General features: G+C 27.4%; 1 protein-coding gene across 2 annotated transcripts in view; it reads left to right on the top strand.

Moving 5' to 3' along the window:
• The first annotated feature begins 1,074 nt into the window (after positions 1 to 1,074).
• The window catches only part of LOC127290374 (potassium voltage-gated channel protein Shab), a 154,097-nt gene continuing 131,915 nt past the window's right edge, over positions 1,075 to 23,256 (top strand). For both annotated transcript variants that reach the window (XM_051318880.1, XM_051318879.1), the window contains exon 1: positions 1,075 to 1,498. The gene's annotated coding sequence lies outside the window, so the exon portion shown is untranslated. The remainder of the gene's footprint in view (positions 1,499 to 23,256) is intronic.

Here is a 23,256-nt window from a genome sequence, read left to right as displayed (position 1 = left end):
TCCAAGCGCATTGTCCGTTTTGCATGTGGATTTTTTTGGATTTTTATCAGAAAATAATCACTTTTAGTAAAAAATGTACATGTTTAGAAATAAAATGTGTTATAATCGCAAAAAATCATGCTTTTATGGTGTTTTTTATGGTTTTCAGCATGATAATTAAATTTGCGCCAATTTTCACTATCAGTTTCGCAATCCGCTTACCAAAATACGTTACTATACCAAGTTTTATTAACATCGGCGGGAGGACGCTTTCGGAACTATATCCTCAATTCCAATAAAATTTTTAAATTATTGTGGAATTTAAAAATAAAAAAATTGTTTATTTTTTACATTAAGAGCGACTTCAACTGAAGTATTTATTTAAAAAAGGGAACTTGATGTTTTAAAAGTTTTAAATTTAGTAATAAATTAGATGAGAAATAACATTTTTTAACCGAAGAGATTATAAAGCGAAAACAATGTGACAAAAAATATATTAATGACTATTAATAACAAATTCATAATCAGCGACCTCGAAAACCCGTGACTAACGAGTTTCTAGCAAATTTGATCAATTTAAAAAAAACTTGTCTGTCATATTGGATCCGCCATTTTGAATTTGAAAATCCAAACGTCAAATTCGGAAACAATGACCTCAAAAACGTTAAACCTTGCAATGACAATAAAATTGAATCAAAAATACTTTTTGTACCATTTTTTTCTGCAGTCTGCCCCACTTTGGGCCCCGTTTAGAACCCAATAAACTTTTCCGCACGGAAGTTAGAACTCAGTGTAGTGTTTGCAAACATTATTTTATCGGAGTTGAAAGAGCAATTTAGCTATGGTGTGTTATATTCGTAAAAGTAAAACCACTTCATGAAAAATTCATGATAATAGGAATATAACTTAAGCAAAATTATATTATATATTTTTAAAAAATTCTGTTATTCTAATATTTGTTTTATTATTGAAAAATTCGAAGTGTACGTATGATGAAAACATATGTAGGGTAGTGGTTGATATAATCGGCTCCCTACATATAAGCGCATGGTTGGACCGATTCCAATTTTTAAGCGCCGCCTTGCCATCACCTACAGCGCAGAGTCACGAAAAATCAGCAGTAGAACCAGTAGTAGCCTGACGGAGTAGCATACTCGTTTAGTTATATTGTAAGTCAATTTCGACCCCCAGAAAACCGCATTAATATTATTCCATCATAGACATTGACAGTATAGAGTAAAACTGTTTCCTGAAGGTCGTCGGACTCAACCTAATTGCCTCGGAACCTCGTTCGTGGTGTTGCAACTACTTTCGTATTTTGTTGTTCTTTGCTTGGGGGAATCGATAGATGAGGGAAACGTCGCTAGTAGCGCCCGTGGAACAAGTGGTGGACTGTGTTTCGTGCTTCGGTTCAACGTTATTTCTTCTTTCTGTCATTCTTGGCACAAAATTTTTATTATGTGCGGAGTGTGTGACGTACTTAATTTTATAACTATTAAATGCTGCCTTCATTAAAGAGGTAAGACACAGCAAAAGATGATAGCGATGCAGTGAAAGAAAAGGAAACTACCCCTAGATATACTGCTATTCATTGCCATAAAAGTATCAATGACATTTTGTGAATGAAAAGCTCCTATTAATTAAATGTTTATAACTTAACAAAAATACAGTAGTTCTAAAATATATTAATTAATTTAATTAATTTTCATTGTAAAGAATAATAACTTACAATAAAATTTTTTTATTTCCGATAATATTTTACTCTTTTTTTATAAATTAAACTGTACTATTCATTTAAAAAATTTTATTTCATGTAAGATTTTACAAATTATATTTTACATTAAGAAACATAATAAATAAAATTTAATATTTTTATTATTTCAAATTTATTATAGCAGTGCTACATATTATTTTATTATAAATATGTCACAGGTAGAAGGAACCTTTTTTTACTTTTCACTTTACTAATACTTTGTATAAAATTAATAACAATATTCAAGAAAACAACAAATCTTTTTTAGTTAAGAATATTATTTCACAATTACGTATCTCTTTCTAAATGAAACATATAATACTAATTTGAAACTTATACCTTGTATCTTTTTGGTATTTTCATAGAAAACTGATTCATTTTTCGTAAAATTTACAGATTTTGAGACACGTTCTGTTTTATAATAAAGCTATTGTTCTGTTAATACAATAAAATTAAATAGAAACGAGTTGTACGCAGATTTGTAAATCGGGAATTCCTTGGCAGTTTGACAAATTCTCACTGTAGAACTATACAAATACACAAATCAACTTTTTTAAAAAAATAATTTGTTTTTAATCGAAAGCAAAGAAGTGAAAAGTTATTATTATTGTTTACTAAATAGTATTTGTCATTATAAATATTTTTAGTTCTTTAATTTTAAACATGCATAGTAAAAAAATAATAGAAAAAATTATTGTAAGTATCTAAATAGCAAAACATACAGCAGTATTATTACTTCAATACTAAGTGCAAGGTTCGGAATATTACGGCTTAAACTATAGTCAATATTACATTTCAATGTTGGGATAGTATTGAACGACAACATTAAGGCAACATTACATTAAATAGTATTTATTTCTTTATAGATATCACGAAATTCTACTAATACAATATTTCATCAATATTAAGCCAACATTATTATTACAATGAAAGAAATTTATTTGAAAAATGAACCAAATCTCTTATTACATTAAAATATATTTTTTTTTAGAATTTGAGGAAAATTATACTTATTTAACATACGATAAACTTCTTTCAGTTTATGAGGCGTAGCTTTATAATATTTAAAAAGTTATATACGAAAAATTCTGAATGTCGGCAAAAGGAGAATAGAAAAACTTATACTAATAAAAAACTTGTGAGAAAACGATTTGCTTGTAATATCTAAATAAAAAAATAATTTATTATGGAGATTCTATCGATAATCGAATAAACAGACTTCTTTTGATAAAACTTTGTGTAGCACTAGATAAAGCTTTTAAAATTCTGTAGTTAAATTTTTGAGACCTATAGGTTCGTGAGAAAAAAGTTATGAGTGATTTATTTTCTCACCGTTTAACATTGATTCTTATAGAAATTCATTAATTCATTACATATATTATCGTACTACAAAGTATTAAACAAACATATATTGATGAAAGTTTTTGTAGTTAAAGACAGATGTAGGGGAAGGTGGGAGAATTGGAGCCCCTTCAGGACAATGATTAAAAAAACCAACTTATTGTTATAATAAAATATTGTTTTGGTCATTTTTTACTTTTTTTGTTATTTATCTTTAATTATAATTAATTAGAAATTATGAACAAAAAAGTAAGTTTGCAAAAAATAGTTGTCGACAGATGAACATTTTACAAAATATTTGACATAAAAAAGACCTACAGCTTCTTTAGTATTAAAATATCCAATAATAAAACATTTTAGACAACAAAACACAAATATTGATTCTTAGCAATTAAATATGCAACAATATCAAATTTTATAAATCAATCTTGTTCAATTTTCAATGAAATAAGAAAAGCCATATCGAGGTAACGAAACTCTGCTGGCTGACACAATTCTCTTATTACCCCAAGGAGGGTTCTGATACCGGATCAGTATCGGACTGATGTCGGATTTCGACATGCCAATGTCGTATCGATACTGATATTCGGTACTGTTTCGGTATCATAATAGATGTTGGAATGTAAGATCGGACCGCTACTGTTTTCTGTAACCCTTCCAATATTGAAATCCGACATTGGTCTGATATCGGATGCTGATATCGTATCGATATTGATATTCGGTACTGTTTCGGTATCGAAAGGATGTTGGAATGTAAGATCGGACCGCTACTGTTTTCCTACACCGTTACAATATTGGAATCCGACATTTGTCCGATACTAAAATTCAATCTCGATCCAATATTGGATTCCATCATTAAATTTAAAAAATCAAAAAATAAAATAAATTTATTGGATTTATTAGGTTTAACTTAGTGTTACTTTTTATTTTCTGTAGATTCCACGTACATGATTTTTTCCCTGCCTTAAACGCAATTGAACGCACAACTCGCATATTTTGAAAAATCCTAACCGACGCCAAGATTCGAAGACCCTAACCTAACATTAAACGCCTATTACGAACCGAACAAACTAACTGCAGGGCCATCGAAGCCTTGATAGTTGGTGTGAGAAAGACATATACATATCTTCTTGAAAATTTTTAATAAATTTTATCAGAGTTGTATTTCTGTCATCCAAACAAATCTATTAATGTATGTATGTATGTAAAACTGACTATCAAACTCAAATTTTAGTGTTCTTTTGTATTGAATAGTTATTTTCATAGTAAATATACAACTCTGGAATGACATCTAAATCTGCACATATTTTTCTCTAATAAAATCACAAAACATAATTAAATAATAAATTTTTAACTATTTAATTTGATCTGCAGAAATATTTTCCATTTAAGAAGAAAAACTCGAAAACTTGATTTTTCCTTGTAGTTTCTACAAATCTTTCAGAAATGTGACCGTTTGTCTTTGTATGACGTACAGGAAGATTGTTCAAGTTTTCCGAGTTATTTCCACGAAATTCAAAGTCTCTTTCTACTTGTAATTTAAAAGCTCCCATTACTCACTCTCTCCTATACCCCACCTTCCCCTATAATGAACCGATATTGTATTTAAAAAAGTCAATAGGTATCTGTGAGAGTTAGAATTAATTAATTAATTAATAACAATATTTTACACTTCCGTAAATTGTATTTTATATTAAACTTTCTTCTGGATGTATCTATTACTTACCTATATTTATTAACATATATACGGACAGTAACCGTTTGTACAATTGTACTAACAATAAGATTAAGATATAAAAGTAAAACTAAAGAAAGTAATGACAAATAATTGTTGTCGCGTTACTAATTAAAATCACGTTGCGCAAATTACTAATAAATGTATCTGTTGTAAAATACCATAAAAATTGACACTATTATGGTACTTATTTGTCTCTTTTTATAATCTTAGTTCTGTGAACTGATTATCTCAACAAAATAGGGTTTCTAACACAAGTGAAACTAAATATTAAATTTTATCTCTGTTAGAGGTAATTTCAATCATGCAGACATATTTTAAGCAAATAATATACTCACTTAATCTGAGTCAGTGAGAATCTTCACTGATTTTAATTAATATCCCACTTCTCACTTGTTCATACAATGGCAGTGAAATTTTACACTGATTCAAATTAAGAGTGCATTGATGTCGTATTTACTTAAATATGGTATTATTTTTTTTCATACAAAAATTCGGACAAGTGAGTACAAGTGTAACTCTCATTAAAATCTAGGGATTCGTTCACGAAACGGACTTATTCGGTATAAAAATACTCAGGTACAAAACATAAAAATTTGTATGTCAAATACTGTAAATGTTACAAAAAAGAACAATTTTGGAAAATTGTTCCTTCCTGTATCGTTTACACTATTTGATATAAGAAGGTTATTTTTTATACGCATACGTTTTTATACAGAGTAAGTTTTTTTTGTATAGACTTGAGTTCAATTTTTTTATTTTATTTTAATTTACTTGTGAAAATGCATGAAAATCGATTCTATGATCAAATAAGCTGTATTTTTCCCGTAATCCACACGTGAAAATACATAAATGTACACAGTAACAATTTAATTATGATTAAATTAATAGGGTTCGTAATTATTTTACGAAAACCTAAACACGAAAGTAGTCTTTCATATAGGAGTTGAAATTCCCCTCACATTTTCTATAATTAAAACCCCAAATTTTGGAATAATGACCTGGTTAATTTGAATCTAATTTTCCTATTCATGAAAGAAGGAAGCAGTTTTTATTCCATGACGTGATTTCTTAAGGGTAAACATTTCCTATGTCAAAAGGGAGTTTTATTTAAGATGTAAACTTATGTTATTGCTTTAAAAAATTAACTAATTGATAACCACCTACACAGCACCAAACTTTACTGAACATTTATTAAAATAGTTGAAGTGTAAACTCCAAAATATTGAGTTGCAAATCCATTAAAACTTGTTAAAGTTATCGTGTTCACAAAAAAGGAATTCACACACACACACACACTCGCATACATCCGGATCAGGATCACATATAACATATTTCTATATAGAAGACAATTTTTTTTGAAAATTTTTTAAAAATTTTATAAACGAAAGGACTACAAAGCTTCCTCCACGAGGAAGCAAAATTAATTAAGTAATTAAAAAATAAAGCAAAATAATATTTTTTATAATTCTTATACAGTAAAAAAATATTTTATTTGTTTCAAATAATTATTAACTTGAATATAATAAATTATTAATTTTTTTCGATAAAAATTATAATTGTTTAACTAAAAAGAACTGCAAAAAATTGTAAATTTTAAAAACGAATAAATAATCATTTTTAATAGCAAAGATTTATTTTTGTTTTAAATATTGAATTGATTAACTAATTAATTTAATTAGTTAATTAATTTCTTTCTACTGCAAAATGAAATAAATTGGTAAATTTTTAATTTTTAACAAATTTATTTTGTTAACATGTAAAAGCTTACAAGTAGAAAAAATTGCCCTTTTTGCGGAATCAGTAAATATTTAAGAGAAGTATAAATTAAATATAATTGTTAAAAACTAAGGCCAAATCGCTTTGGCAGCTACGCACTCAATATAAAATTAATTTACGCAAATCACAGATAAATTTGTCCAATGCCAAGGAGACATAGAATAAATAAAGTTCGTGACAAAACTCATTAACTTTAGTTCATATTCTATTTAAAACAGATTTGTTCAATTAGTTCGATTTATCAAAATTTATGCAGGATAGCATCAACGAGTAGTCAACAAATTCGTTTATGATCCGCTTATTCAAAGAATTATCAATTTTATTAAAATGAAATAAAATTTAACAAAATTTATTTAATTGTATGCAGTAGAATTTTATTATCTAAAATTTAACTCCGTTGAGTTAAATTAAATTTTATTTGTATTGAACAAAGTTTATTTGATTGTGTAGAGTTTTCAAGTGTTCAAATTAACTGCGTAAAGTTAAGAATTAAATTAACCAAATGATTGTAATGTTTTTCTTGTGTAGGATTTTCAAATGTAGTATTCAACTGTGCAAAATTAAACATTACTTTAAATAAAAATTTAATCAACAAAACAATTAAATTTTTGTTATTTAAAAAAAATTGTAGCATTTTCTGATGCAATATATAACAGAATTAAACAAATACACAGTGGTCGAAATCGCAAAAAAGCTGGCCAAAACCCGAAAAAGCATTCAAAAAGCATAACAGTAAGTATACACGGAAAGAAAATCCTTTGCAATAAATGTTAAAAATGATACAAAAATTTAGTATATTCTTTAGCAAGTCATGGAAACTAAGGCTATTTATTAAAAATTAATATATTTTTAGCAAAATCTTTGTAGAAACAATTTTAACAGAAATTAATATTACTATTCTAAATTTCATAAGAAAGTTTTCTTATTTTTACTAAAACTATATGAAAAAAGGAAGCGGAATTAAGAAGCGCGCATTTCGTTTGCTAAAACTTTAAGAAAAATTGAAAACGACGTTAAAATAAAAGAAAAAAATTTTTCATTATTTGCTACCTGTCGAAGGATTGGCTCATCGCTGTTTATTGTTCTCTATTGTAGCAGAGGATGCAGGTGTGGTTTATATATACACAACTATACACGCACGCAGGTTCGCTTTGATTTTCTTAACATATATCCCTACCTAACTTATCGAAAATACGCATATACATAAACGCAGAATATCGCAACGCACACACTTATATTATATACATGTTTCACGAAGGTAGAAAATTTCCTTATATACTAAGAAGATTGATTTTAATGCACTTGCGAGAAACGTTTTATTTATTAGTTTAAATTATATGCGCTATTATTTTTTAATATTCATAAGAAAACAGTAACTAACTTAAACTACGTTTAAGAGGTCATTTTTTAAAGTAACAATGATCATGAATTTCTTATGATTTCTTATAAAATTCTTGATAATCTAAAAAACCAGTACTCCTAATTTAATTAGTTAGTGAATTGAGTAAATATTTAAAACTTATTATTAGCAAATTTTGAAATATGTTTTTACTTTTAAAAATTAATTACTACTGGTTATGTGAACTTTCAAGTTGCTCGGTTATAAGATCTATATTCAATTCAGTTTAATCTTAATAATGATTAAAGAAATACAATATATATTTTACATAAATTCGAAAAACAAATCATTTTAATAAATATAACTGAAATAGAATGAATGGAAAAAATAGCCAAATACAGAAGTAATTATTGTGACTTTTCATTAGCAATCGGTTAAATTCGTTCAGACTCGCTCGGTTGCCTTCGGTCCCTCTTCCCCAACCTTCTTTTCTGAAATTTTCGTATCGGCTATACCAAAATATAAAAATATTGAAGCAATTAACGTAATCATTTTATAATGATATTTCTAAAATTCTCAATAAAAATTGTCATTTGAGTTTCCTATAATAAAATTTTAATTTTTCAAATGACTTTTCTAATTTTTATTTTCTAACTATGTATAGGTATTATATAATATTATTTTTATTTCAGGCTTTCTTAAAAATGATAATAATAATTAATGAAATCCGTTAGTTTCCATTACATGCTACCAACTATAGTAAAAATTGATTTCAAAATATTAAATATTATTACAATTTTTCTTTCCGTGTATATTAATTCCATATATGCTCGAAACCTCGTTTTATTGTTAGTGTGAAGCTGGTTGTAACTCGAAGTTTACATGTTAGGTTAGGACTTACCTCATTTGGTGCATAATGTACTAAAATGGATAAACAAATAAATTGAAAGATTATCTCATATTTATTATCACTTACCTTAATATTCAAAAGTTCTTCATAATTTGATATATTTTATGTATTCTTAAATTAAATTTAAAATATTTTTTACCTTGTATATTTTACGGTCTTTTTTTATTAACTTGTTTTTAATTATGTATTTCAGCAATAATTTTTTTTTGTTTTAATATCATTATTCACGGTAAAAATATTTTTAAAAAAATATGCAACTGAAATTGATACACAGTTTTATTTAATAAAATCTTTGAAATAATTATAAATTTTTATGAGGTAAAAAACTTCAAGAATAAATTCATTTTATTTTCATGATCAATATACAGGGTGTTCCAAAAGTATGAAAACTTGCAAATATTTCGAAAAGTACGAATTTTTGTAAAATATGTTCAAGACAAAAGTTGTTCCAAACAAAATGATGTACATCTTTGAAACCAAAAAATTGGGCCCGGAGCCCAATGTTGGGCCCTACAATGAAAAAAGTTGTTTTCTTAAATGAGACCACTAATTTTCAGTATCAAATTCGTAATCCCCATGAAATTCTGCGTTCAGACATGTGGTATAAGTGCCGAAAATATTGGGCCCAATTCACAGGATTAGAAATTCAAAGCTACTTTTCAAATTGCCCAATGTAAGATTCCGCAGCCCAATGTGAGGCCTACAGTAAAAAAATTAGTTTCCTTCCATTTCGTAATCGTTCTGAAATTCTGGGCTTAGACTTGTGATACAAATTCCAAAAATATTGGGCCCTCACATTGGGCTGCAGAATCTTACATTGGGCTCTATGCTCAATTTGAAAATTAGCTTCCATTTTCTAATCCTGTGATCTCAAAATCCCTCCAAGATGCGATTTTTTAAAATTTATTTATCTGTTGATAAATTTTGGACCCAATATCTTGGATTGGGCCCAATATTTTGGGCACTTATACCACATGTCTGAACGCAGAATTTCATGGGGATTACGAATTTGATACTGAAAATTAGTGGTCTCATTTAAGAAAATCACTTTTTTCATTGTAGGACCCAACATTAGGCTCCGGGCCCAATTTTTTGGTTTCAAAGATGTACATCATTTTGTTTGGAACAACTTTTGTCTTGAACATTTTTTACAAAAATTCGTACTTTTCGAAATATTTGCAAGATTCCATACTTTTGGAACACCCTGTATATTATACGATCTTCAAAATCGAAACCTTTTATTAGGATGAACCACTTGAAGTCAGCCTGGCTGTGTGGTATGCGTATCCTATTTGCGTTCCGATATTCTAAATTAAAAATTTAAAAATTATTAATTAAATAATATCTTTCAAAAACAAACTAAAAGGTGGGTAAAGATTTACACATTTAAAAAATCGATTTTTTTGTCTTTTCTTATAGTGAAACATCTCAAGAATATATTCCCAAAATTTGAAGATAATCAGAGAAAAACTCTCAAAATTATTGACTAATCCAATGGTTATGGTACTATTATTAGTTAATGGTAGATTAATGACATTTTGAAAAATAGATTTAAATAAATTTTCTCCAAAGTTTCGAAACCAAAATGTTTTCTACTTTAGGGATTTTAATAATATAAAAAATAATCACAAACAACAAACGAAGATATAAAAGTATTTATAATAATAAAAAGATGAAAAGTTACAAAGAGAATAAAAATAAAAACTAACAATAACATAGGTCTACAAGGTATTTTTTTTGAAATATTAGAGTGATTTCCAATGTATTTTTGTGTGCTGAACACGATCCCCGGTTCCAAAATTGATAGTGATAGTGATAGAGACTTCTATATAGGCTTAAATTAAAGCTTATATCTTACACTTTAAGACTCATATAGGCAAGATAAAAAAAAATTAGTTTCATGCCACCCAAAAAGTCATTATCTCAATTTTCCAAATTTTTTTTATTATGCGCATATGGGTCTTAAAACGTACGTTTTAAACTTTAATTTTAGCCTATTTAGAAGTGTATAGCACGTCGCGTTAAGGAGAAACAAATAATGAAAACCCTCAAAAACTTTGTTTTTAGATACTTTACCCCCTCTTTACTTTAAATTCTGACGTGATACGCAATTTTGGAATTCGGGATTGTGTTCAGCACACAAAAATACATTGGAAAAAAATACGACAACTAAAAAAAGGCTTATTTTGTAGATCTGTGTAATTGACAAAAATATACATAAAATAAAAATAATAAAAAAAAGAAATTTTGAAATACAAACATGAGAAATTAATCAAAAATACAAATAATAACAACTAAAACACATGATATTAATTCATCTTAATATTTTTTTTAACTTAGAAATTTTTCGACTTTTTTTTAACTTATCATCAATACAGACATTTTTTATTAAAAGTTAATCAACATTAGGTTTTTGTTTAAATGAAGTTTGAAATAATTTGTTAAAAAAAAGAGAAAAACAAACATTCTAACGTTGTTTTGTACGCTTACTTCTAATAGTAGTTATAGTAATTTTATTTTTATTAGTGATTTAATTTATGAGCTCGTTTACAGTACCATCAGAAAGTCAATATACATGCAAGTACTCAAATTATCTCAGCTGGCAAACCCCACTTGACGCAGCATGTTCCACATAACCAGGAATCGATATTTGTCGGTCACTCAGCCAGTATGTCGTAGACATTCGGGAGTCAGTAAACGAAGGGGTATTGCGTGCGCTACTTTCGGTACGTGTACATCTGGTATATGTGAATGGAAGGGTAGGAAAGCTTTTCTATATAAATCTGGGATGCTTGGCCGCGAATCGATGCTATGTCGTGTTACGTTGGTAAGAATGAGAGCAAGGAAAAGAATTTTCAAGTTCGAGATCGTCGATCCTCACCTTCATGCTATTTTTGGTCTAAGAAAAAACAAGGAGAAAAAGTACATATTTTAGTTTTTCATAGCTTTATCCCTCCATTATCTTATGTCTATTATTTTTTGTGAATTATTTTCTGTGTTGATCAGTAAACTTGCCAATCAATATTTCATGGGTAACCTACTTTTCGGATATTATTTATAGAAATATTCTATAGACAATATAATTGATTATTAAATAATTCAAATGGCTTACATAATATGAGCTATGTATTTACTTAACGTCTTAACTAGAAGTTTTCATCTTTCAAGATATTATTGTCTAATAGAAATTTTTATTTTCTTTTAAGATTAGTAGAAATGTTTTATGTATTATAACTTAAACAGTTAACTATAATTCCACCTGACATAATATATAATCAGGTACGAACTTTGATAGTTATCTTTCTTAAAATTGCCTCAGAAGTGGGTGAAGGACGTCATCTGTAAATTGTAATTCGTATGCATCATATTATTCACTTTTTATAAATAAGAACAGAACATTTTTTTTCTCAAGAAATAAAATGTATAACATCTATTTGAAAAATTTAGAAATAGTAATTTTAATTAAATAAATTTTTCTTCTCTAATTTTCAATCGGCTGAACTTTGCTAATCTACAGCTATAAGTATGCAGCTGATTCAATCAGCGTATATACGCTGATGAAATACCGTATATGGGCTGATTACAAACATTGCAGACTTATATCCCAATCAGTGACTTGTACCTGTTCTGGTTAGAACATGCACAAGGACTTTCTTAGGACTACTTTGCAGCTGCTTAATAATTTTTAGCATGCATAAGTAAAAAGTTTTAATGATTCTAAATTATTAAAATCTCAAATTTTTTATAAAAATTTTTTTTTTCAAATGAACTTGTACAAGAACATGAACGGTTTCATGTGTAAGTACTTGTACATGAACCTGCACAAGAATAAATACAAGAACATGTACATTCTCTTGTATACAAATATTAAATATGTTTTCTTGTGCAAGATCTTGTACAAGTTCTGATACAAGAATTTGTTTCAAATTCTGGTGCCGAAATTTTACAAGTTCCTATACATTTTTTTTTTATCAAAAAGTGAAGAGTTTTGGAGAAAATTGAAGAAAAAACTTCAAACCACTATGAAAAGGGCTCATAATGGTAGCAATGTACATTTATATTTTTTCTATTTTTTCTTTAATTCTAATTTTAGTAAGAATAGTTTTTTCTTATTACACGAATAATTGAAGTTAGCAAAACTTTCGTAAAATAGCATTTCACTTTTGTACGGGGCACAAATTTTTAAAACATTTCATACACTTTTGAGTAATGAAGCATAAACTTTACCGAAAAAGTGAAACGGAGTTAAGAAATTATTTACAAACTGTGAAGGAAGAGCAGTTTGTTAATCTGTATTGAACAGTTTTTAATAATATTGTTTAATGATTGTCAAACTATAAAAAGTTTTACAATGCTGTAATAATTGAGGATTCGAAAGTTTGGAACACAGAAGAGAGTAAAGACAGCAGTTGACGAAAGAATCGTAGACTTTTTCTGAAATTCCGAACATAGGCAGTACTAAGTACAGTAAAAACCTAAAAAAATTTTGGTAACAACCTACGTTTCAACCTAGGTTTTAACCAATGTTAAAGTCTAAGTTTTTGTTCCCTCAATAACAACTTATTGTTCCAACTTTAAGAAAGATTTCTTCGTAAAAGGAAAAATTTCGGAAATAATAATAAAAATGGAAAATTAAAAAAATTGATATTTTACTTTTGAAATATAAAAATTAGACAAATTTAAGGTATTAAATTTTATTGCAATTGCTTTAACTCCAAAATAAATTGAGGTTTTTAAATTTTTTTTAAATTAAAATATCAAAATTATAAAATGCATAATTATAATCATAATACTTTTTTATTAAATTCTCTTCCCATCAAATGTATAAATATAGCTTTACATTGCAACAAATGATTTACATTAAGTATTTTTGGAAAGACGTTCCGGAAACGTTTACACTGTATACATCTTGTTAGCTGTGTGGAAATCTTAGAGATATCCCGTGGAATGTCGCACAGAACGGAAATTTGGATATCTTAGAGATATCTTAGGGATATCCCATGTAGGATATCCATTCTATATCCTCAGGATATCTATGAGATATCCCATGGGATGTTATATATCCCAATAATATCTCTCAGTTATCTCAGGGATATCGCGGGATGAAAATGGGATATCCCATGCTGTGAGGGATAAGTAAGGTTTGGAATTCTATAGAGTTTTGTTAAAAATTTAAGTTCAATTTCTTTATTAAAATATCTAAGGGAGAGTGGTCCTATTTCGGCCCTGTGGGTAAAGACGGCCCCCCGGGTTTCTCAGAGCTGGCGTTCGCGTCGAATTAATAATTTTAAACAAACTCTTTTTTTACATACACTAAAATAATTATTTTAGTATTTGTTAATATGTCACACCACAAAATTATTAATTCGACGCGAACGCCAGCTCTGAGAAACCCGGGGGGGTCGACTTTACCCACAGGGCCGACATAGGACCACTCTCCCCTATATTTAAACATTTCATTTTTAATGTACGGTTCAATAATAATAATAATAATAATAATAATAATGTAAACGTTATTGAAATAATCAAATGAAAAATAATGTTTTATTAATCTAACTAGAAAATAAATCTTTGTTGCTTTGGTTTTAATTAATTATTTAAATGTTTAAAAAATTCTTCAAATTATGTAAGCAGAATTTCTGGAAAAATTCTTAAAGTAAATAAGAAAGAATGATAAATAATTTAAAAATTTATGAATTTGCATAATAAATATGTTTCGAATTAATTTTACGAGAAGAAAAAAACAAATAAAATGGAGTAATATTGATGGGCTTAGAAAATCAATTTGATAGTCTCATTTATCTAAACAAATATCTTTTTAAAAAAGTAAAAAATTATTTCAATTGAACTATAAAAATATTAATTTCAATTTTTTTAAATTAATTTATAATTTATACATGTCTGGATAAAACTCTCAAATTTCTTGAGAGTACAAAAACTTAGGTTTTAACATTGTTTAAAAACTAAGTTAAAACATAGGTTGTTAAAATTTTTTTTTGGTTTTCACTATATTTATTGTTAGGTTTTTTACCATGTTTTGTCGAGGTTAATGTTATGTGGAAGTATTAATGAAACTAAGGGAATAGTTGTTATTTATTAACAATTTCTTGACAACTTTAATATTTTTGTTGTGAAATGTTCTTTGGTAGAGAGAAATTGCTGTCTTTAAATTAATGAATGTGTAGCGTTTTAATTTTTTTCTAAAAATATTTTTAAACCTACCACAAAATTTGCTCCAACAGGTCGCCATATATGTATATAATTTTGCCAATTAACAGCGGAGAGCAATCAAACTTTCATTAATAGGATTTAGTAGTTATTTATGATACAAGTGAGTAAAGTTGAGCTTATACGAGTGTGTAGTTTGCAGAACAAGCGCAAATGTTACAAATTACACGGTTTCTTGTGCGTAAATTCAACTTTAAAGGTTTGTTTTATGAAGAAAGATTTTTGTTTGGAAACTTTTAATTTTATATGGGTTTTTAAATTATTTATTTGAAAATGACAAATGAGAACAATTTTCTTCATGCAGTATGCAAAATCTAAAAATACTATACTAAATAATATTTATCATCATGCAAGTCCCCAGTAAAAAGGAATTATTCAGCAAGCCGTTTGGACAATCGAGCAAGCCGTCTGCTCAATTGTCCAAACAACATCTGGACAATTAGACTGCTTGCTCAATCATCCAATGCATTAGGCCCATTCAACCTACACATATTTAGAGGCTACGCAAAGGAAAAATTGACTTAACTTTATATAAAACTTTTTAAAAATTATTAAAAATAGATAAATATTGAAAAATAAACTGTAAAAGAATATGTAATTGTCAAAAACGACGATTTTAAGAAATATTTTTACATTCTCATCATAATGAGAAAGTTTTTTATTATTTATTTTTTTTTGATATTAAATTTTTTTGAAAAATGTGAGTAAAATGAAACACTTTTTCATTTTAACATTTTTTGATTAGAGTGAAAACAACAAAGTTACACAATTTTATTTAATTTTAAATTTCCAAAAATTTTTATTTTTCAAAAAAAAATTTTATTCAATTTTTTTTTTAAACACGAGTAAAAATAAATACTTCTTTCTTCAGACATTTTTTAATAGCGATCAAAAGAAAAAAGTACCTCTTTTTTTAAAAAAAGACAAAAACGGATAAAAAAATGGGTAAAATGCAGGGCAAAATTACTTTACTTTGAAAACATATGTGCGATTATGTATTATTTCTGTTTAAACCACCTTAAATTAACACAAACAACAGTACCGTACTCATAATATTCCGAATTTTCTTCTTTTTTTAATTTTTAATTAAAAATTTGTTTTTACATTCTCATCATAATGAGAAAGTATTATATTTCGTCGATTGAGGGCAGAAACACGCCAATTCAGGCGAATGTTGAGAAACATGACAATCTAAAAAATATTAGGGAAACCTGCCATTCCAGTGAAGATTTCAAAAACATGCTATTTCAGATGTCAAATTTTTGTTGATTGTTTTAGGTTGGTAATACTTTCTTGAGAATGTTATATTATAGTTAACAAAATTTTATTCTTGAAATCAATATTAAAAATTAAGAAAAGTATAATTATTAATAATAAAATTATTAAAGGTTCTACCGACTTAACCATCAATATTCAACAAAATATTAATTATTTTGACTCATCAATTTATCGTTTACAGTGTTACCAACCTAAAACAATCAACAAAAATTTGACATCTGAGATGGCATGTTTTTGAAATCTTCACTGGAATGGCAGGTTTCCCTAATATTTTTTAGATTGTCATGTTTCTCAACATTCACCTGAATTGGCGTGTTTCTGCCCTCAATCGACGATTTGCCCGATTTTTACCAACCTCTAATTTTTTTTAATCCGCTTTATCTTCGAAAATAGCTTCGGGACCAACGCGAAATTTTTAGTGAATGTATGTTTAGTGTGTATTTAAATAATTTTCGAAACCCCATATTTTTTCATTTTTCTGCAAGAAAGTTATTGATTTTTAAAAATAGTGAAAATGAACAAAGTGGCTATTTTATTTTCTAAATTTGTTATACTTATGAAGAAAAGAGAAGAAAAGTGCTAAGAAATTTTAAAAGTTTATGTCAAAAACTTTATATTTCGTAAGTTTTTATTAATATAATATATATTATTATATTTTTAATATTTTAAATATTAAAAATTAATATTTTATATTTTGTATTGTTACTTACGTAACTTTTAGAATTTAGGAGTACTTTTGTACGAAAGGGCATGTCCCGTTAATAAATGAAATTGAAATTGAAATTCAATGTTTCCTATTTTTTATAATTAATGAATAAAAATCGCAAAATTAAGTTATTTAACAGGTGCACATGAAAATCATATTTTATATATTATTTCACATCTTTAAATAATTATATCAATTGATAATGGTAAATTTATTCATTCTTAATAAATTCCAATAATTTTTTTTTATGGTAAATTTTATGTTTTTTTACATATTTTGTAATGGCTAAAAAGTTGACAGTTTTCAGCACCTCACATACTTTAAATTCATATTTAATGTGAAAAAAATAAAATTTAGAATTAAAATATTTTAAAAAGGCTATCCTGTAAAATCCGCACCTTTTTTTCCTTTGAGATTTTTTTATAAAACGAATATTAAAATTAATAGAGGCAAAAAAGTAGAAAAGTTTTTTACGATAATTTAATGGACTTTTAAAACATAACTCGTCTTAATTTTGCCAAATACCCTATTGATGGATTTTTTTTGAAATTTGGTGCATTTTATTCAGTTTAAGGGGGGAACACCAGTTGTAACTTTCGAAAAATCGATTTTTTTTTTGGTGCATTTTCTTAAAGTATACATATTTAGAAATGTGTCTGTAAATTTCAAAGTTGATCCGGTGAAAAATAAATGAGATATACAGAACACTGCAGCGGCGCGTCCCGTGGCTTCATACAAGGTGGCCAGCCATACCTGACCCTAACGACAGATGGCCTTTTCCTATGATTTAGAAACGGCAACCACTGCGGAAGAGTTATTATATGGTCCAGGAATCGATGACTCTTTGTAACTTAGAAACAAAATTTCTTCTGAACAAAAAAAAGTAAGTTGAAACTTTTAATGCGTTTTTCTCAAAATGACATTTTCCAAGTCGGTGACCACGATTACTCGAATACCATTAAACCGATTTATTTAAAATTTAGTGTGCTTCATTTACACATATAAGTCTAGTTCGTGATCGAAGGATTTTTTTTTTTAATCAAAACTTTTTTTTATATAGCTGAAAATCGACCGTATTTTTTTAACGAAAATCATACTTTTGACTTTGACAGGTCGCCATTTTGTCAAATTTTTTTTTTTTTTTAAATCCTTCGATCACGAACTAGATAATCTTATAATAAATGTAAATCAATTTCATTTTTGTATTTCAGACGAAGTATACTTGCAGAATGCTGGTCACCGCAATTCGCCTTTTTTCTTAAGACGCCACTTCAATGGCTCATATCTCCAAAAGTTTTTGTTAAAAAAATTTTTTTTTTCTTTTAAATTACAGCTTTTTACATGTACTTTTAACTAATAAATAGTATTCTTTAAAAAGATTCATTGTTCTTTTGGAAAATATTCTTGAAAAAAGCATTATTTTTTGAGTTACAACTGGTGTTCCCCCCTTAAACTATTAAAGACAACAATCATAAAAAAATCAAGAAAATTGTTATCATTTAATATTAAATAATAATAAAGTTTTAATTTTGAAAATATGTGTTCGTTTATATCAAATTGATGTTTTAATAAAAATAATGTAACTTTAATTTGAGGCCCAAGGAGTTTTCCTTTAAATAAAATACAAAAAATATAAAATCAATATATATATTTTATTCAATACAACACTCGTCATTCATACTACAATTGTTTTATGTGTGCAGTGTGATGTTTAAGTGTAGTGTTGGAATGAGTTATGTTTTTTATATCTCGCATACTACAATAATATTTTAAGTAGACTATTAATACAAAGTTTCTCTATTTAATAATTCGTAAATAAAAATCAAATTTATTATATTTTGCTTAGCTGAAACAAAGGTTTCTAAAAAGTTAGCAGAGGTATGATTGAACTTGCAATAAAGATTAATTAGAAAATATATCGCAGAGGTATTATTGAACCTGCAATCAAAAGAATCGAGAATTTGGCTTTATAATGTATATATATAAGCAAAATTTAGGATTCAGAGGTGTAATTAAACTTGCATAATGGAATGAAGAATGAATCCTTAAGTGGGGGCTTAGCTGGCTGATCCCACAGATTCATATATTAAATAGATGCATATATGCTTTTAATTATAAGCATCTAAAAAGTTCTCAAAAGAAACGGAACTCTAAAATGGATCACATACGATTTTCTTAACAGCCTAGACAGCGTGCATTAAGAGAAAAGGGTGGAATTTGGCAAGAAAAGAAAAAAAGGAAAGGAAGGTCCTATTCCTAACACACGAGTTAGACAGAGTTCGCCATTCAACGAGAGAAAGTACCAAGACTGAAGCTCCAATAGCCTAGGCGGCGTGCATTGAAGTGAGAGAGAGAAGAAAGATTACGGAGCCTGGACAACGTACACCGTTAATACTTGTAACGTTGTAAAAGTTACAATTTTACAAATCACAACGGTTTATTTATTTTTCAATATATTAAATCACTTTGTTTATTATTCCCGAAAAAGATATTTCAATATCAAAAATTTATTAGACGAAATCACATTATGGATTCGAGAAATGGAAAAATCTTATTTAATAATAATTTAATATTAAGAATTAATGTCTGTAATCCCTTTCTATTTATGTACTTGCGAGCCAACATTCAACTGAAACAAGAAATTAAGAAAATTATCAAGATTTAAGAAAAACTTTGAGAAAAATTGATTATATTGAATATTTTGTATTGGTCAACCTAACCTCAATTTTGATGTCATCAATAATTGGATATTTTGAAGTTTATTATCGATCATTTGGATATATTTTTATTATTAAAATTTGGATTCTTGAATATTCACTTCCGATGTACCCATTAATTGGATAATTAAGAGATGTCAAGTATTTTCACGTTTTATGCAAATATCACCCTGAGAATATCATTGACTTTGTTTCCTGGCGAAACACTCAAAATTATTATGATTTTTTTATTTTATATTTTTAAATTACTATTTAAAACTTCTATTGCTGCGGTTAGCCAAAGCCCATATGAAATATTTGATGTTTTGGATTTATGTCAATTTGAAGTTTGAAGATTTTTACTTGAGTGTGGCATTATCTTTGCAAATTTCAATATTAATTCCGAATTCATTAATATTTATATTGGAGAAGAATTAAGGATTTACCATCTTGCGTCGGATTAACGTATTAAAATCGTTAATCAAGAAGAAGTATTATTATTATTCAAGAAAACAATTTTTGTCAACAACATTCATTATCAAATTTGAATTTCGCACTTGATCAGTTTGGACCAATCAGCGTCAAGATATAGATGAAAATCTTTTTAACGACCGTCGAACTTTCTTTTTTGTCCCGATCTTTTTATTTTTTTGTATTCATTTATTTTTTTGGTTGGTAACGAAAATCTCCTAGGAGAAAACAAACAACGTCTTTTTTTATTCATTCTTTAATGTGATTTCGTGTAAGCTAGACGCTTTATTTTATCATTTAATTTAATTTGATTTTTTGGGATCTCAATCGAAAAATATATATATATATAAATCATTTAAGAATAAAAAGGAAATATAAAAAAAGGATAAAGGAAAGATATAAAGATTCAAAAATAATAAAAAGTAATTATTTGGAATTAATCATTGGAGATATTCGTTACCGTCAGCCATTTTGAACACATCAATTTTTGTAATTCTCTGGTAAAATTTTATTTATTTCATTTCCGAATGATGTCTCAAGATTTATAATTTGTTTGAATTTTTCAATAATAAATTTTTTTTAAATCTGAATTTAATTTAATTTAGAATTTAATTTAATATGATTTCTTTTGAATTTAATTGATTTTGAATTTATTTAAGAATGAATTTAATTCTCTAAATTTAATTTATAATTTTTATTTAAAAATTGATTGAAATGTCATTCATTTAATTATTTTATAATTATTGTATACATTTCCATTTTCCATCTTTTTCCATTCCTCGAATTAAAGAATCCTTATTCTTTTAAAAAGAAAGAATAAGTAATTATTTTTCTTGCATTATATCAAGCCTTGACTCAAATTTTTTATAATGTTTAAAAATTTAAATAAAGAAATTTATTAACCTTTTGTTTATAAAATCTGATGTTTTATTTAAATTAAAAAATTAAATCTTTTCGAATATGGCTTTTCCGAATCGCCCTCTCTACTGTTAACCAAGAATTGGGACTGCGGCAGGCCGAGTAAAAGGAAGACTATTTTAATTTAATTTGAATTTTGAATCATTTCTTTGCTTTAAGTTTCCCTTGATTATTGAATTTGACAGTCTTTGAGTAAAAGCCTGGTGGCCGTGTGTACTCTTCAGACTAATTTGACAATCAAGAATAATTTTGATTTAATTGTCGAATTTGAAAGTCTCCAAAAAATAATTTGTCTGGTGGCCTTGTGTATTTTTCCAGACTAATTCAATGATTAAAGAAAAATTTATTTATTGTATTTAATCAATTTAATTCTTTTGTCCCCTAATTATTTATTTATTTTTATTTTTGTCCCAAGAAAGGACTGGCGCCCAACAAACAATTTATTCGAGTCTTCCCTTTTGTAACTTTGAATTAATTAATTGATTTTTTTAACATTCAGCATCATTAAAAAATCATTGCGAAAACTTGATACATGCTCTCGAGTCTAGACAGCGTATCAAGAGATATGCATTATACTTACAATACTTATCTGGAAGTGTAGTATACTAGTGGTGACTTCCCTCTCTGCTCCCACTCGTTGGCTGGCGGACTGGAGGTGGCGCGCTTCTCTGGATTGGTTGAGGCGTCAGGAACTCTGCTAGGCCAAAGTAAAAGAAAGGGCTTGGCTATTCTTTCTGATAAATAAATAATTTTTAAGACATGAATACTTGTTCCGAATGACATTTATTTAAATTACAATTGACACACATATAATTGACCCTTTTTTTACCCTTCACACATTTTAAATGTGCCCAGTTTTTGTAAACTACACAGAAAAAAACTAAACTCAGAATGAACCGTGTGGGCGGCTCATTTTGATGTGCAACAAAAATGAGACTAGGTTTTTTCTGTGTATGCATTGAATCAACTTTACTCTTAATTTCGGGTTGGAATAACTATTCGAACAAACGAGGCAATAGTAGATTATGGTTATGTAGCAATTGATAGCGGCACAACCAACCGCCACAGTGGGGCCAAAAACACGTCCGTGGACAAATTAACTTAGAGCCTACAAATTTCAACCGATTTTGACGTTCTTTGAATTGACTTAAAGGTAATAAAATTCCACACAGCGCTGTCGTTTTTGTTTTTTTAAAAAAAAATTTTTTCTATTGTTTATTTATTGTTAAAGTTGAAAAAATTTTTTATTCTTCTCTAAAAACTACATAAGTTTTTCAAAAAGGACGGTATTACATCAACAAAGCCTAAAATTGTTAAAGCAATGATTTGAGAACATTTTCTGAGATTTAAATAATTGTTTAAAAATTTTTTGTAATTGTTATTAACAAATTAGCGGACTAAAGACGATTTAATTGTTTTTTTTACTTTTAGCAATTGAAATCCATGTAATCTTTTGTATTTAAGGGCCAAAAGTAATTAACATTGAAAATAATTATTATAAACTAATTATTGTTATTTTTTAAACAATTTTTATAAACAATTTTCTTTATCTTAGTTCTTTATAACTAAATTATTTAAATATTGTGTTCAGTCTACTATATTATTACTCAAGATGAACAAATATTGCTAAATTTTGACAATTTTCAACTTAGCTTTGTTTAAACAACTCTTAATTAACAAATACACAGTGACGTTGTTTTTAGTTGTTTCAAATTCGTTTTTTTCAAGACTCCTTAATTTTTAAATATTTTTATATTACACCGTCCGACACGATTTTTCACACACGAAAAAATCAATGATTTTCAGAAACTAGGACCAAAAAAAAGATACCCGTGTCTGGCCGTTTTGCTAGATCAGGTCATTTTTTGCTTTTAGGGGTAAAATCAACCCTTAAATGAAAGGTGATAGGAAATCTTGTACAAATAAATAATTTTTTATGAAACCTGGTATCTCGGGGTTTTCCGGGTCGCTGATTACGAATCTGATGTCGGATTTTCAAAATTCAAAATGGCGGATCCAATATGGCGATTGAAATTTATAATAATTCACCAATTCACTTGAAACTTGTTACTTGAAGGTTTTTGGGGTCGCTGATAACGAATATGATGTCAGATTATGAAAAT

This window comes from Leptopilina boulardi, unplaced genomic scaffold (assembly GCF_019393585.1).
Source record: "Leptopilina boulardi isolate dan_hultmark-lab unplaced genomic scaffold, ZJU_Lbou_2.1 LbouV2_63, whole genome shotgun sequence".
Lineage (NCBI taxonomy): Eukaryota > Metazoa > Arthropoda > Insecta > Hymenoptera > Figitidae > Leptopilina > Leptopilina boulardi.
This window is presented reverse-complemented; position numbering and strand designations above follow the sequence as displayed.